The following is a 16638-nucleotide window of genomic DNA, read 5'->3' on the forward strand; positions in this document are numbered from 1 at the left end:
GGAAAACATTGTACACAGTAATAGCAATATTGTCAAATGATCAACTGTGATAGACTTAGCTACTCAGCAATACAATGATCTAAAATAATTCTGAGGGACTTATGACAAAGAATGTTATCTATCCCCAGAGAAAGAACTGTTGGAATCAGAATACAGATGAAAGCATGCGATTTTCCACTAATTTATAGGAGTTTTTTTTTTAGGGTTTGGATTTTATATGATTATTCTCTTATGAAAATGAACATATGGAAATAAGTTTTGCATGATAATACATGTATAACCCAGATCAAATTTCTTGTCAGCTCTGGGAGGGGAGAGAAAAGGGAGGGAAGGAATCAATTTGAAGCATATAACTTCAGAAAACTTATGTAGAAATTTTTTATTATATGTAATTGGTAACTATATATCTATATATCTTTACAAAAAAAGCAAGATCCAGCCTAAAAAAATAAAGTTAAAAATAGGAATTTTTATAAAAATGATACACCGAACTTCTCTAAGTAGCTGATGTTCATAGCAATAGATTCAGCATTACAGGCATACAACACAGTAGAGATGTTATTTCTATAAGTAGAAAGCAATGTGGGCAGCTAGGTGGCACAATGCCTAGAGTCCTGGGTAGAGTAAGGAATATTCATCTTCCTGAATTCAAATCTGGTCTCAGACACTTACATGCTATATGACCCTTGGCAAGTCATTTAACCTTTAGTTTCCTCATCTATAAAATGAGCTGAAGGAGGAAGGACAAACCGCTCTTTATCTTTGTCTAGAAAACCCTAAATTGGGTCACAAGAAGTCATACATGACTGAAAAACAACTGAACAACACAAGAAAGCAATTATGCAGAAGGGGAAATGTGGAGTTATAATTTGACAGGATTTTATTTCTATTATTTGTCTTCAAAATCAATTCATTAAACAAGGGTTCATTAAGTGCTTGCTCTTTGACAGGTGCCACTATGTATAATTGCAAGTAAGGGTGACAAATTAATTTTATTTCTGAGTTAGATGAGAAAAAGAATTGGATAAATCCATTGTTCCAGGAAAGCAACCATAAAGGTACTGGCTTAATCATACTGTCTCAGAAATTCTGGTGAACTGTGGAGGATGAGCCATATTTTAAACTCTATTTCTGGAAAAGTTGCAGTAGAAAATCTACTGGGTTCAAATCTAGTTCTGACCTTTACTGTTACCTTTAGCAAATTACTTAAGCTATCTAAGGATCAAGTTGTTGCTATTATTGTTGAATGGCTATAAAACCATCAAAACCCCATCTTACAAAATTGTTTTGGGCAAAGCAGATAGAGCTCTGGACTTGAGGCCAGAAACCATTTTGGCATATTCTAGTTGTGAGAAAATCACTGAACTCCTCTGAGCCTCAGTTTCCTTATTTGTAAAATGGAGACAATAATAGTTATTTCTTAGCTGGCTGCACTCCCTTGGGCCCGTTTTGGTTGACCTCCACCAAGCCCCAGTCACTCATCATCTTGCAAGATCTTATCCACATTTGTACTCTTTATCACTACCCTCAGTCTATCTCTCCAATTGGAAAGTGAGCTCAGGAATGCTAAACCTCCATTTAAAGAGAAAGCTCAGCACAGAATCTGTTTAATATCTCACTTGGGATTTCTCTGACTTCTGTACTATTCTCTAGAGTGAGTTTTGAACCTTCCCCAGCCAACTCCTCTCCACCCACAAACACACACCCTGCTTTTTAGCTTCCTTTTGTGTTTTGTCTTCCTCCTTTAGATTATAACCTCCTTGAGGACAGAGACCTTCTTTCTTTTTTTTTTTCCCCCTGTTTGTGTCCCTTGTCAACATGGAAATATAGAGATCCCCAGTTTATTTAGTTTGAGTATAGAAACCCCAGGTTTTGGCCTTGTCACAGGAGAGGTTTCCCCCTGAGGGAAGGTCCCTCTTCACCAGACACTGAACTTCCTGGTAGTTTGGGTGGGAACAGCTAATCCCATCCAATATTGAACATCCCTTTTGTCCCAATGGTTTCTTCCCCCTAGGCTAAGGTCCATGACCTAGGTGACCCAGACCTAGGCTAAGTCTTTTCCCTTTTGTGTCCATTGTAGGGCCCCAGCCCCTCACTATTATTCCTGTCTGGAACTCTTCATTTTCCTTTCTTACCATTGTAAAATCAACTAACTGTCCCTCTAATCCTAAAGCCCCAGGTCACCTAGAGTGGTATATAGGTTCCCCAAGTTCTTTTGTTCCTCGGAGTCCATTCTGAGTCGGTGGCACTCCCAGGGGCTGGTGACCAGGGCGTCTTGACTCCGGTGCAGTCTTGGAAATCAGCTCTGTTGTCGTAGTAGTAGCGCTAACCCCTTTTCCCTTGATTAAAGAGTGATTTTGACTATTTAATAGTTCTGTGTTTTTTCTAGTTGACACCCTAGAACCCAGCACATGCCTGGCTGTTCCTCATATGTTCCTCATCCTGTTCCCAATAAATTTTGGTACCTTATACTAGATCTCTGTCTCCTGGTTTGCTGTTGTTGTTTCCAATAGCTTGGAGACTGAATATTTGGTATGACTACATATACTAAAAATGCCATCCTTAAGTTTTTACATAGTATAGTGGTAGTTTCTCGGTGACTGAAAATGACAATTGTCTTTGTGCATTATCATCTATTGATGTACCCTCATGTGGCTTTGGAGTCCAAAGACTGAGGCACAAAGTTTGTGGCACATGGGGGCACAAGTTTTTACATACCATTGTTTTACCTGGACAACAGTTTTGGACTGTGATAATGTAATGGTTTGATTCCAGTAAAGTTTAGTTTGTATTTGTAATATGGAGATTTGTCCTCTTGCATTCTGTGAAAGATAGCAACTTCTGATGCTTAATACTATTACTAGCTACCAGATCATCTTTCTTAGTATTCCATAAATTTTTGCAGCTTGCAGTGGTTTTTGCGGTTTCTACTGCTATTAAGTATTATTAGCAATAATAACATTATTAAGGTATGTTAAAGCCAAGTTTATCAATCATCCCTCCTCAAAAAAATCAACTTCTTCAAAAATTATTTCAATATAAAAGAATTATATATGACTGTAATGCTTATTCCGGAAGAGACGTTAAAGATAATTTAGTACAATCCCTTTCCTTTTGACAAATGAAGAAACTAAGGCACTAGCAATAGAATGCCTGCAGAATTTGAGGAATACAGAAGGCTCCTTCACTTGCAACCTTTTAGGGTAAACAATGAGTGCATAATCAAACCTGGAAAAGGTAACTTTTGGAGGAAAAACAATCCCGAGGGCATAGAATTTAATTTACAGCACTGACATTGAATCTTTATTAGATTATGCAAGTATGTTAATATTTGCCTTTGATTTGGAAGATCTGCTACTCTAAGTTCTGCCAGGTTCACTTTCTCCATCTAAGTGCTTAGGGCTATGGAGTGGGGAAGGGGGTGGGGCGCGGAAAGGATAGAATTAAAGGTTCTTGGACACAGGCTTCCTTTAAGGTCCTCCCGACAAGTTTCCCACTTTTAGTCCACCTTAAAGCCAACTCGGTGGAGCTCCAAAGGCCGGATTGGGCTATTTGTGAAAAGAAAAGCGGGGGGCGGGAGTTGGGAGAACGAAACCAGCAGTAGGTCAGCTTCCATCCCCCAGCCTCCCAGCTGGACCCGAGGGCTTGCTCCTGCATCCCTCCTCTCCTGCTCACATGTCTCTGCGGACCAGCAGGGCGCAGAACGCCACGGAGGCAGAGGGGCGATGCTGAGCTTCCCCCGCCATTTCCATGTTGAGCTATTTTTAGCTGCCGCTGTTGCAATATAAAGAATGTTTGGCGTGGGGAGCTCTTTGCAGAGAGGGTGCGTTGTCACTTTAAGGAGGAGCTGGACTTCAGGGGGTGGGGACAGTTAGCAGTGGGGCTGGGGTGGCCTGGCTTTCAATCACTACCTAGAGAAGACAGGGGCAGTGTGTGTACGCGTGTGTTTGTCTGTGGCTAGGGACTACTTACTGAAAGGGTTTGCAAAAGACTCTGGGAGAACGACCATGGATCTGTTGCGGGAGGCCAACTGATTTTCCCAGCACCAAAGCTGGGCAGTGACTTCACCCAGGAAGGACTGTGCGACAGCTGGCTGGCGTGGCTTCGGGGTGAGTAGCGTTTGGGGTGGAGGGGGGTGCAAAAAGCTGCGAGAGGTAGAAAGAGGAATTCCTTGATTTTGCTCTTCTGTGGCAAAAGGGCTTCACAGGAACGAGCAGCAGCATCCCCCTCCGATGAGAAGTAGTGCATTGTTCAAGGGCAGGATGGGCACTCTTCACCCAGCCTCTTCCCCTCTCTCTGTAGATTGTGGTCACGCGTTTTGATCAGTGTCCCCTTGTGGACATCTGTCTGGGCACAGCATTTTGCACTACTTTGAGCTCGCGCTATGACTTGAGAGAGGGCAAGAGAGATGAACCCACCCATCCACTCCAGACTCTGAAAGCTGCGTCTGCAGGCTAAGTTGAAATGGTCTTCTGTAGCTTCCAGCCCTTACGGTCCCTTGTCCAAGCTGTAGAGAGGGGTGTATCTGGGAAGAGTGCTGAACCTTGGAGCTCTTTTAAGTGGACTAGTCGAATGAAATAGCAAAGTGTTCCGCTTTTTATTCTTCTCCCTTTTTGAAAGTGAAAATAATGATGATAAAATAATAGCTGTAATTAGCTATCCCTCAGAGTAATTAATCAAAGCAACACGTTTCTTTTTTTTTTTTTAACCCCATAGCACTGCTCATTTTCAAGCCAGAGAAGCATGTGGCTGGTTTCTGGATCAACATTTTGGATTAGTGGAGCTGCTTTCCTTGTCAGTCTCAAGGCCTAGGTTGTAGCCACCGTTTGCAGAGCCAATCAGAGGTGAGACCCTGTCATTCCAGAGTTGTTTCCTCCTTTCTCCCCAGCATCAGTGTATTCTCTCATCTTCCAGAATACACGGGTACTTATGACAACGCCTAAGGATTGGTGCTTGGAGGGGTTTTCCATATAGTCGCTGGAAAAAACTTTTTACCCGGAAGGTTGCATTAAAAAAAAAAAAAACTTCAAGGAAAGGGTGTGTGGGGCAGGGGAGAATGGAGCTGCTCGCCTAATGAATGGAACATTCCAAGTTCGAGGAAGATTAGTTGTTTGAGTTACTGAATGTTAATCATCTGTGGGTCAAAGCCTGGAGTTCACAGTATTTTCCTTGGGTCAGAAATCCTTAGCAAGTGAAAATTTGAGACTCCTTTCTCTTAAATTGCCTTCTGCAACCTCTTCTAGCTGAATACATAGCTTGACTCTAGCTTTTTCATAGGGCTTTGCAGTATGGTATTTGCTTTTCACTTGAACTTGATCTAATAAGCTTCATTTTTTGTTTAGACAGTTGTTTATCCATTTTGTAACTAAGTTCTAGAACTCTGGTAATGCTTTTGTCAGGGTGTCCTTTATTTTTTAAGATGATGCATCCTGATAGTGGATTATGATTTGTGTAGGCAGAATCAACTGAAAAGGTCAATTTAGGATCAGTGACCCCTCCTGTATAGACTGCCTGTGAAGTCTGTTCTTGGATTTATAATAACAATTCTAATAGTTTATATTTCTACAGACACTGAGTCAGGAGGCTTGGGTTTTTTCCCTTGCCCAAGTCATTTAGCCTTTCTAAATCGAGTTGTCTCATTTTTAAGTGATAGGATTGAGTCCTCAAGTCCTTTCACTGTCTTAGTTTACCTTACTTGATCTCCTTCTGTGAAGGTATCTGCATGATGACCCCTCCCACCATTGTACTGAAGGAGCTTGCTCAAGATCCTGTAAAAGGAAGGGCTGTAACTTCAATTCAGGTCTTTTGACACCAAGCAAGCTGCTCTTCCCTCTATACCACTGCAGCCTCTCTCTTAGGTGGCTGTTGCAATTTGCAGTACAGCTGGCCATGGAGTTAGGAAGAGCTGTGTTCAGATCTTACCTCTGCTTTTTAGTAATTATGCCCATGAGCCTTAATCTCTTCATATATAAAATAGGAATGATGATACCTATAATACCTATAATACCTATAATAATACCTGTCCCCATGAGCTAATGAATGAAAAGTGCTTTCAGAATATTAAAGTACCATAGATATGCCAGTTATTATCATTATTATAAATCCCTACACTGCCAGGAGTTAAAAAGACTTTGAGAAACTTTATTCCTCTTAGATACCTCTCAGCATCTCAAGGAAGAAGGAAGAGAGTAAAACAACCAAGGAACAAGGGCAGCTAGTACTGTGAGGAGAGTACTGGACTTGGAATCAGGAAGACCTGAAATCAAAACCAACCTCAGACACTTACTAGTTGTGTGACCCTGTGAACCCTTTCACCCCATTTGCCACACACCCAAACACACAAATCAAAACAACCAGGAAGATCATTGTCTACAGTTAGCCTTCTTCAACTTACTGTATATAAGTTGCTTAGATATTTGAGCTGTTTTATTATAAGCCCAGCCCCGTGTGGGTGTGTTATGATGAGTGTAGTTTCAAGACTAGTGGACTGGATATCTTCCAGAGCCTTTTTGTTGGTCAGCTTATTTTTTAGTCACTGGATGTTTAGGATGGTTTGCTGGTGGCAGTGATGTAGCTAATCAAGAAGCTAGATGTGTTTTCCATGGAAGGTCTAGGCCCTGCAGCTGTAAAGGAAGGTCAAGAATACTTCTACTTTAGGGATCTTTCATTTGGTTAAGAGCTTGATGACATGTTTAATCCTACAGTGGAATATAAAGGAAAAGTATTAAGCTCCTATAACAGTGATGTTGAACCTTTTAGAGACTGCCTGCCATACCCCCCAACCCCTTATGCCAGACAGGGAGAGGGATGAAGCACTCCCATTGGGCTGCTAGGCAGAGGAGTGGGTGAAGTGAAAAAATGTCCTCAGGTGAAGTGGAGAGTGGGAAGGGAGCAGCTCATCCTGAGTCATCTGTCTTTCTAGTAAGGAACTCTGGTGGGTGATGGGATGCATACCCACAGAGAGGGCACCATAGGTTTATCCCCAAGGTCCTGTAATGTGCCAAGCACTGTTCTAAGTGCTGGGTATCTAAATAGAAAACCTTCCTATCAAAGGAGTTCACATTCTGATTGGGAGAGAGAACCCATAAAAGAGGGCTTGGGTTCATGTTCACTTCAGGGTAGGGAAGGACCAGATAGCATTTAAGTTCTAGTAGGCAAAGTAACAGCTCTTTTATTTCTAAAGGACTTCGGAGCTATATAGTAGACACAGAACTGTAAGGGACCTTAGAGATGAATTAATCAAATCCCCTTATTTTACAGTTGAGGAAAGGCTAAATGACTTTCCCAAAATCATATGGCCAGCACATAACAGTGTTAGGAATAAAACCCCAGGGTCTCTGAATACAAAATCAGTGATCTTTCTATGATGGCATGTAATCAATGAGTCATTGTAAACATGTTACCAAAAGAACCAAATTCACTCATATTTTTCAGCTCTCTTTTTCTAGTGAAAATCTTATCCTTGGGCTTTGCTATATTTGCTTTTGCTTTAGAAGCTATAGAGGCTTTTCCTTTCCTGAACTTCCTATAATTTAAGAGCCAGCTGAATTTTTTTAGCTTTGGAGGAAAAAAATACAAAGGATATTTGCTTGTTTGTTTAAAGATTGCATGTTGGTTGAGGGCATCTGATTCCAACTTTTATTATAGCCCCAGGATCTACAGAAGAGTTTTAAAAGATCGAGTGGGGACAGCTAGGTGGCTCAGTGGACTGAAAGCCAGCCTTAGAGATGAGGAGGTCCTGGATTAAAATCTGGCTTCAGATACTTACTAGCTACGTGCCTGGACAAATCACTTAACCCTCATTGCCTAGCCCTTACCACTTGTCTGCCTGGGAACTAATACACAGTATTGATTCTAAGACAGAAGATAAAGGTTTAAAAAAAAAAGAAAGAAAGTTCAAGATGGCTCATATCAAGGTTCCTCATCTCTGACAAGGATATTCTCTGGGCCATGCAGAGGTTCCTGATATTCACTGGCCCTTTCCCTGCCTGGACTAGCCTTCTTTTCTACTCCTATTACATTTCTAGAAGTTAGAGCTGAATGACCACTAGAGAGACCTTAGGGGACCTTTCTCCCAGCCCTATTTTTGTAATAAGTGGCATTGAGCAGTGTTTGAGACTTACTCTTTCAAGTAGTCCATATAAACTTTAAGGATCCTTCTCCCAACTTCCCACTGACAAATTGGGTTCCAGATCTGCTGGCTACAAGGGTTCAAGGAATAGCCCTGAGGAACCAGAAGGAATCCTCTGATGCTTTTGGCTCAATCCCTACTGATTGAGCCCAGATTACCAGCCCAGATTACCAGCCCAGAATTGATTTAGCCAGTAGTAGCTTTTAGAAAGGGGTGTTTATCAAGGTGTTCAATATGAAAAGTTGGATATAAAACATCCCCCACTCCCCAGGGTTTTGACATACTTTCCCACAAATATATAGAATCTAGGAGAATAAGGGCTCAGGCTTAGAAAGCATATAGGACCAAATAGCTCTTATTGCCTTAAGTCCTTTTCTCCCATTTCCCTTGGGCTTGGCATTGTCTCATTAATAGGTTCCTTGTAGAGCTGTGAATGTAGACTGTTTCCAAGCCATCCAGGCTGTTATTTAAGACATCAGTAGGAATATGGGCAATTCAATATCCCAAGAATCTTTGGAAAATAAAAATGTTCTCCTTTGGTAAAAGATAGTGGGGAGAATCAGCTAGGTGGCCCAGGAGATAGAGAGCCAGGCTTAGAGAGGAGAGGTCCTTTGTTCAAGTCTGGCTTCAGATACTTCCTAGCTGTGACTTTCAGCAAGTCACTTAACCCCAAATTGCCAAGCCTTTACTGCTGTTCTTTCTTGGAACTTAGTATTAATTCTAAGGTGGGAAGTAAAGGTTGTTTTGTTTTGTTTTTTTAAAGATAGTGGGTAGAAAGTGACTTCTCCACTAAGCAGTTCCTACTCAGGGGATTCAGTTAGAATTCCACACTCACTCCAGATTTTGGAATTACCTTATTAACTTCCTTCTCACCTTACTTGATATAGACTATCCCTGGTTCAGATCAAATTTTCCTAGGCTGCCCCCCTTCCCCCCCCTGAAAAATCATGATTCCTGTGCAGTGTCATTCAAGTCTTTTACACTCTTAATTAAAAATCTTTTGATTGATTGACAGAGGCATGATCTTACCTGGTCAAAGTATCAGAACCAGAATCCATTGGATAATCTTCAAAACTCCCTACCACAGCATTGGCAAAGGTTTTCAAGTTTGTGTGCCCAAACTGCAACTTCAAACGACCTATAAGCACCTCCCACCTCTCCCCATCATCCTAGAGAGTGAAGGGAGGAAGTGCCCGATTTAGGTGGATGGACAGAGAGATGGGGCATGCAAAAAATGTCCTCCAGTGCTGCAAAGAGTAGGAATGGAGCAGCTTCCCCCCACCCTCCCTAGTACCAGCTGGGCATTTGTGCCAATACTTCACCAATGCTACCCTACCCTCTCTTCCCCCACTACCCTTAAAAATTATCATGTCATTTTTATTTTTTTTTATTTTGAGGAGAAAGTAATTATGTAACTTGTAAAGGGGGAGTGGTGGTGATGGGATGAAATATGCATGAAGAGGAAGAACTCTAATAATTTTAAATAAAATTACCCTGTGAATAACAACAGCTACAGTGAAATGCTAGGCACCTAGTAACTTGGATATAGAATTTCTAGAGTTTTTCCTAGACTTGTGTATGAGGTGTATTGTCAGGCTAGAGTGCTTTACTAATTGAATAAAATGGCTCATGAGATTCCACATGGGCCTCAAGGGCACAACTATCCCCCAAAGGCATACTCTACATGACTGTCTTTGTGAGTTTTGATGATCCAGTAGAATATAAGCCCTTTAAAAGCCAAAACTGTTTCCTTTTCATCTCAGTGTTTCTATTGTCTTGAATATGGCAAACATTTAACAAATACCCATTGAATTAAACCATAAATGTGCATTACATTAAATGTTTAAAGCTTATTATGAGTTTCCCACATGTCCCCACTGACCCTAACTTCCTGGTCCTCTCTTCCCTATTACATGCTTACATACCTTCATGGGAAAGTTAGAATAAGACTTGGTCTAACCCCCAGCTGTGATTTGCTCCACTGATGAAGGGGAATGACAGTATTTTGTCTGAAACTAATCATATCCTTGTACAGTTTTGGAAAGATAGCAGATTTCTTGAGGGCAACCAAACTTGCTTGTTTCATCTAGTTCCTAGTGTCAGATGACTTTTTAAAGGTTAGCACACACAGTCTAGACATCTTAATCCTGTTCTCTAAACATTTGCTGTGTTTGATATATAGCATGTGTTTTTACTGTATTATATAGTGTAAAGCAGGGGCTCTTTACCTAGGGCCCAAGGGTAGTCTTAACCTAGGGTCCACACACCCCAAAGAAATCCAAAGATAGTTTTTACTAAACTTTCAGAGACCCCAAAGGGTCCAAAGATTGATTTTAGGATGTCTGTCAACCTTGATAAGAAGCAATCCATCTTATTTTCACTAACTTCTCATTGAAATTTAGCATTTTCTCTAATTACTTAAAACCATTATTCTGGGGGGCAGCTGGGTAGCTCAGTGGATTGAGAGCTAGGCCTAGAGACGGGAGGTCCTAGGTTCAAATCTGGCCTCAGACACTTCCCAGCTGTGTGACCCTGGACAAGTCACTTGATCCCCATTGCCTAACCCTTACTGCTCTTTTGCCTTGGAGCCAATACACAGTATTGACTCCAAGACAGAAGGTAAGGGTTTAAAAAAAAAAAACATTAGTCTCAGAAGAGTTCTGATAGACTTTACTTGGACTAAAGCAACATGGTAGTTCTGAAAGTGGCTTCTTTCTAATACTGTTCAGTACTGGAGAATTCCAGTCAGCATCTGGCCAGTGATGGAGATGAGAAAGAAGAAACAGTTGTTTCCATTCTTATTGAAGATAGTGGTGATAATGGCATCTTTGAAATCTTGTAGCATTTCTTCAGTGTTCTATATATTTAGATTCACACTTGGGAAGAAAAAAAGCAACAACCCAGCATTATCGAATGAATGAAAGCCATTTAAATGCTTATAACACACTTAGAAAATTTCAAATAAGACTAGCTCTCAAGTGCCAGTGCTTCACTGCTCTCAGAGTGAAGTTTCAGCTTCTTCAAAAGAAGAGTCGATGGCCAGGACTTGGCAAGGGCTTTTCAGGATGCCCATTTTCCTCAATGGTAGGAATACCTATTAAAAAGAGTTTGGGGAGTTGCTAGATGGCTCAGTGGATTGAGAGCCAGGTGTGTAGAGATGAGAAGTCCTTGGTTCAAATTTGACTTCAGACACTTCCTAGCTATGTGACCCTGGGCAAGTCATTTAAGCTCCACTGTCTCTTCTGCCTTGAAACCAATACACAATATTGATTCTAAGATCAGGGTTTAAAAAAAAAGAAAAAAGTATTGGACTAACCCTGTCATTCCCATATAAAATAACCCATGTCTCTGTTGAAGGTGGAACCATCTATACTCAGAGTGTAGTGAAAGTGTGCCTATGTCTATACATATCCTATAGAGATGTATAGAGAAGTCCTTAGTTTGGCGTGTAGCTAACTGATTCTTTAATAGCAAAGCACCTGCCTCCCAGGATTGCTGTGAGGATGAAATGAGATCATATTGCTAAAGTGCTTTGCAAACCTTCGGGTGTTAGATTAAAGTTAACAACTGCTGGCTCTGCTTCTGCTGTGGTGTTGCAGCTACTGATCCAGTCGTGCCATTTAGTTTGAGATTCACGTCTTCTGGTAGTTTTCTAGCAGGTCAGAGAATACAGCACTTCAGAGGTTGGATATATTTGTTGGCAAGCAGCTGCTCAGCCTCCGTGACATTCTCATTAGATCAGCCTTTGTGGCTTCATCTGACAGATTCTCTCATAACTATTGACTAATCTGAAAAATTCACCCTGCTCTTCCTGGTCCACAGTTAGCTACAGATGACTATTGAGATGTGCTAGTAAGCTACTTACAGACATCTTCTTTCGGTGCTTTAATGTGCATTTCTCTAATCAAGAGGGATTTTGAGCATTTTTTAATGTGATTGTATATAGTCTTAATTTTTTCATCTGAAAACTGCCTATTCATTTACCCTTTATCAACTGGGTAATGATTTGTATTCTTATAAAACTTGATTTTTTTATTTCAATGTAATTAATCTCCTTTTAAACTCTATGTATTAAAAATGTTATTCTGAGGAGTCAATAGATGTCAAAGAGACTACCATCTAAAAGTCAATGAGACCCAAAAATAGTCAAGAATTTCTGGCCAAGATCATCTCCAAGATCTTATACAACTCAAAATTAGTCTGTTAGATTAGATGAGAAACAAGAAATTCAGGGGAAATTTGATGCCAAGTATCTCTGATAAAGGCCTCATTTCTCAAATATATCGAGAAAGGAGTCAAATTTATAAGCACACAAAGCATTCCTCAACTGATAAATGGTCAAAAGATATGAACAGGTAATTCTCAGATGAAAAAATGAAAACTATCAATAGTCAGATGAAAAATGCTCCAAATCAATATTATCTCCAATTTATCCTTTCTATATCTTGTTTTTATACAGTTGTTTACATGTTATCTTACCTGTTAAACTGAACTCCTTGAGGGCAGAGAATGCCCCAGCTCTTTCTTTGTAGCTTGGGGGTTTGGCACAGTGCTTGGGCATAAAATAATTTAAATCTAATTTATGTACAAGTCAAAAAAAAAAGGAGAAACAATGTGGCATATAAGAAGTGCTTAATAGATGCTTATTAGTAAATACTAGTGAATCCATTCCCTTCTAGGGTACACATTGCTTCCCCCAAACTAGTTCTGTGTCAGAGTGCATCTGGGCTTCTTTCCAATAAGCTGGCCTTGGCTTCTAGTTTCCCATAACTCTCTTCTGACCAGAGGAAGAACTAGTAAAAAAAGAAGAGAAATCTACAGAATCTCTTCCAGTTTACTGCCTCTGTTGTTCTTCTTTCTTTTGTATAGGGGGAAAAAACAAATCAGGTAATACATATATCTTTCTGTAGAATATGAACTCCCCAGGACATTGTTCTCCTAAGTAGGAGGAGATGATTTTCTACTTCCTTCTTGGTAGTTGCCTGCCTCCTGTTAGTTATGGGCTTTAGTGGGGAAGTCGGGTATAATTTAGTTGGTATATATGAAATGTACATTTTAAACCCTACCTAGAAAGTCATCCCTTCTAGTAAAGTTAAAAAAAAGAAAAAATCAATAAGCAAAACTAAATACTGCATAAACAGAGTATAGCAGTATATATAATATGTTACACACAGTCTTCTGCTTTTTTCTTTTCTTTTTTTTAACTCTTACCTTCTGCCTTACAATCAATCAGCTCTCAGGCAGAAGAGCGGTAAGGGCCAGGCTGTCAGAGTTAAGTGACTTACCCAGGGTCACCTCACTAGGACAAGTCTGAGACCAGATTTAGTCAAGCCCTCCCAATCCAGGTCTGGCATTCTATCCACTGTGCTGCCTAGCTGCCCCTCTCCTGCTTTTTAAAAAAATGGAAGAAGGTACATTTTTCTCCTCTCTTCTCCAAGCCTTAGTTTCTTCATTATAATTAGAGAACCTGCAGTTTTGATTTTTTTTGTTCTTTCATTTACATTGTTTTAGTCATTGCATATATTGTTTTCTTGTTTCTGCTTACTTCACTTTATAATGTTACAAATAAAAGGGATGGTCTGTTACTTTACTTTGTAACAGTTCATATCAGTCTCCTCATGCCACTCTGGATCCTTTGTATTCATCCTTTCTTAGACCACAATAATATTCCATTCAATTTCATTTATCACTATTTTTTTTGGCCATTCCCCAGTTGATGGGTATCTATTTTGTTTTCAGTTCTTTTCTACTATAAAATATATCACAGTAAATATTTTGGTCTCTAGGGAATCATTCTGTCTTTGACTTCCTTGGTTTATATGCTCTTTGGTCTTTTTTTGTTTTGTTTTTTAAACTCTTACCTTCCATCTTAGAATCAATTCTGTGTATTGGCTCCAAGGAAGAAGAGTGGTAAGGGGTAGGCAATGGGGGTTAAGTGACTTGCCCAGGGCCACACAGCTGGGAAGTGGCTGAGGCCATATTTGAACCCAGGATATTCCATCTCTGGGCCTGGCTCTCAATCTACCGAGCAATCCAGCTGCCACCTATTTGGTCTTTTTCAAATCTCTTGTTGCTACTAGGACTTAGGCAGAAACTTTTTTAACAACAGCCTCTGTTTCAAAAAATTTCAGACCCCGTTATCTCATAGGGTCTATACAGATTTGTGAGGCAAAAAAGAACTCTGAACAAAACTGAAGGCTTTTTACTAGACATCCACTCTGGTTTCATAACAGCATGGGTGAATGAAGCCCACAGACAGTCCTCCAAGCTCCTTTAGTTAGATGGCTGCAGAAATCAGGACTGCTTTTTCCCAGAGCTGCTAATAAGGTATGTGGGTGACAGACAGATCTGACCGTCTTTCTTTCCTCTTCCTGGGTTTTCTTTTTTTTCTATTCTATTGCTATTGAGCAGTGGATGAGGAAAAGGCAGAGACTTAAGCAAAGAGACTTGGAGAACTGAGCCCTGCCTTTCTTTGGACAATATTCAGGGCTGGGCTCTGGAAGACCATTTCCATTCCTTGATATTAAATGACAGAGATTTAGAGGAATCCCCTGCTAATGTTTTGAACCTGGAGTTTTCTTAACATAAAAAAATATGAATGTGTATAAAACCATTAGTTGAGTGGCATTTATTAGGCACTGCCACCGTGCCAAATCCTGGGGACTTGAAGGAAAGGGAAAAAGGTGAGTTCCTCAGGAACTCACAGTCTAATGAGTCAGGGGCAGTGGCCAAACAAGGTATATTCAGAAGAAAGTGGGGGTAATCTCAGAGGGAAGGCTCTAGGATCAGGACTGGAAGACTTACTGCAAAAGTGGGACCTTAGCTGAGACTTGAAGGAAGAAAGGGAAGCCAAGAAATGGAAATGGGGAGGAGTTGCCGGCATGGAGGATAGCCAGCAAAAATCCTGGGAGTGGGAGTCCTGGATTCTCCAGTGTGAGGAACTGCAAGGAGGCCAATGTCACTGGAAAGCACAATATTTGGGAGGGAGGACACCAGTGTGAAAGAAGACTGGAGAGGAGGCAGTGAAGGGGATATTTTCTAGCTGTGTGACCCTGGGCAAGTCACTTAACTCCCATTACTTAGCCCTTACTGCTCTTCTGCCTTGGAACCAATACACAGTACTGATTCCAAGGCGGAAGGTGAGGGTTAAAAAAAAAATAAAACTAGAGGAAAGAACCCTGGTAGTGAAGGGCTTTGAAAGCCAAACATATTTTATATTTGATCTGGTAGGTAATAGGGAGCCACTGGGGTTTATCTAATAGGGGAGTTACCTGCATTTTAGGAAGTTCAGTTTTAGGAAGCTAAGTGGAAGACAGATCGCAGTGGAGAGAATCTTGAGGCAAGTAGACCAACCAGTAATATCCAGGTTGCAAAGTAATGGGGGCCAACTCTAGAGTGGTTGAAGTGTTAGAGAAGAGAAGGAGGTCATAACACACATCACCCAGATGAGAAATTTAAAAATGTCCAAATATTCGGTCTTGTGTCTACAGGACATCTGGACAGATGATGGAAATTTTTGCTTTTCTTCTGGGGGTTGGGGTTGTGTGGTGTGTATGTGTGGTTGGCACAGGCCACCCATTCCCAGCCTTTGGGGAGTGACGAGAGGTCATTGTTTTTGGTTCAGGAGATGTGCCCTTATTTCTCAGAAATGTTATATACGACACTGAACATTTTTTCAGAATTCTAACTTTAAATCCGTTTACAGCCTCCACATCCTCCAGAATTCCTTAATACCCCCAAGAACGTTTGAGATAACCGAAGTATCTTAAGTAGAGTCTTGGGAACCTTTGGTATCGATAACAACAATAAAATGTGCATGCAAGTATATTTTGGTTTAAAAAGATGTCTTATTGGTTTCCCTTTTACGTCTTATTTCCTTCGGGGGCCCAGTTGCTGGTGAAAACGACCTCCTATCTCTACCTAGTAGACTGTTCATTTAACCTTCTGTTCTGCAACATTAAATTTCATCTCTCAAGGTCTTCTTTCAATGCTGGCTTTATTATAACAGAAATGAGGGAGGAAGGGTGGAGTTGATGTGCCAAAGCCTCAGGGCCTTAGTTAAAAAGCAATTTCGGTAAGACATTTCTTTTTAGCCCTTTCTCATCCGCTGTTCTGTCTAGTTCATCCTCCTCATTTTGCATAGGATATTGAGGCCCAGGGAGGTTAATAACTTGCCCAAGGCCACACAGCATATTAGTAGCAGTAGAACTGAGAACTAGATCCCAGCATTCCCTAGTATGATCCCGTGTAGTGTTCTTTCTACCACTCTATATTGCTTGTTGCTTTCCTGCTTTCCAGCTGAGTCCATGGAATTCTCCTTTTCCTCCCCCTCTCCCTCTCAATCACAACCAACTGTGTATCTTGCTGGGATAGCAAGAAAGTCAGAGTCTACTTATCTAGGGAATGGGTGGGTGTTTCCTGCATGTTTAAAATTTTACCAAGGAAATCAAAATAAAGAAACAAAGCTTTCATTTTACCTCTGGACTCTAAACCAGGGAGGGACCAAA

At 40.7% G+C, this 16638-nt stretch overlaps 1 protein-coding gene across 2 annotated transcripts in view; it reads left to right on the plus strand.

Annotated features, from left to right (window-relative positions):
• The first annotated feature begins 3517 nt into the window (after positions 1-3517).
• MRAS (muscle RAS oncogene homolog) overlaps positions 3518-16638 on the plus strand; it is a 114121-nt gene continuing 101000 nt past the window's right edge. Inside the window, exons 1-2 of one of the 2 annotated variants that reach the window (XM_001365376.4) lie at positions 3518-4109; positions 4717-4844. The gene's annotated coding sequence lies outside the window, so the exon portion shown is untranslated. The remainder of the gene's footprint in view (positions 4110-4716; positions 4845-16638) is intronic. The other variant, XR_008911150.1, reaches the window with a different exon arrangement.

Source organism: Monodelphis domestica, chromosome 4, assembly GCF_027887165.1.
Source record: "Monodelphis domestica isolate mMonDom1 chromosome 4, mMonDom1.pri, whole genome shotgun sequence".
Classification (NCBI taxonomy): Eukaryota; Metazoa; Chordata; class Mammalia; order Didelphimorphia; family Didelphidae; genus Monodelphis; species Monodelphis domestica.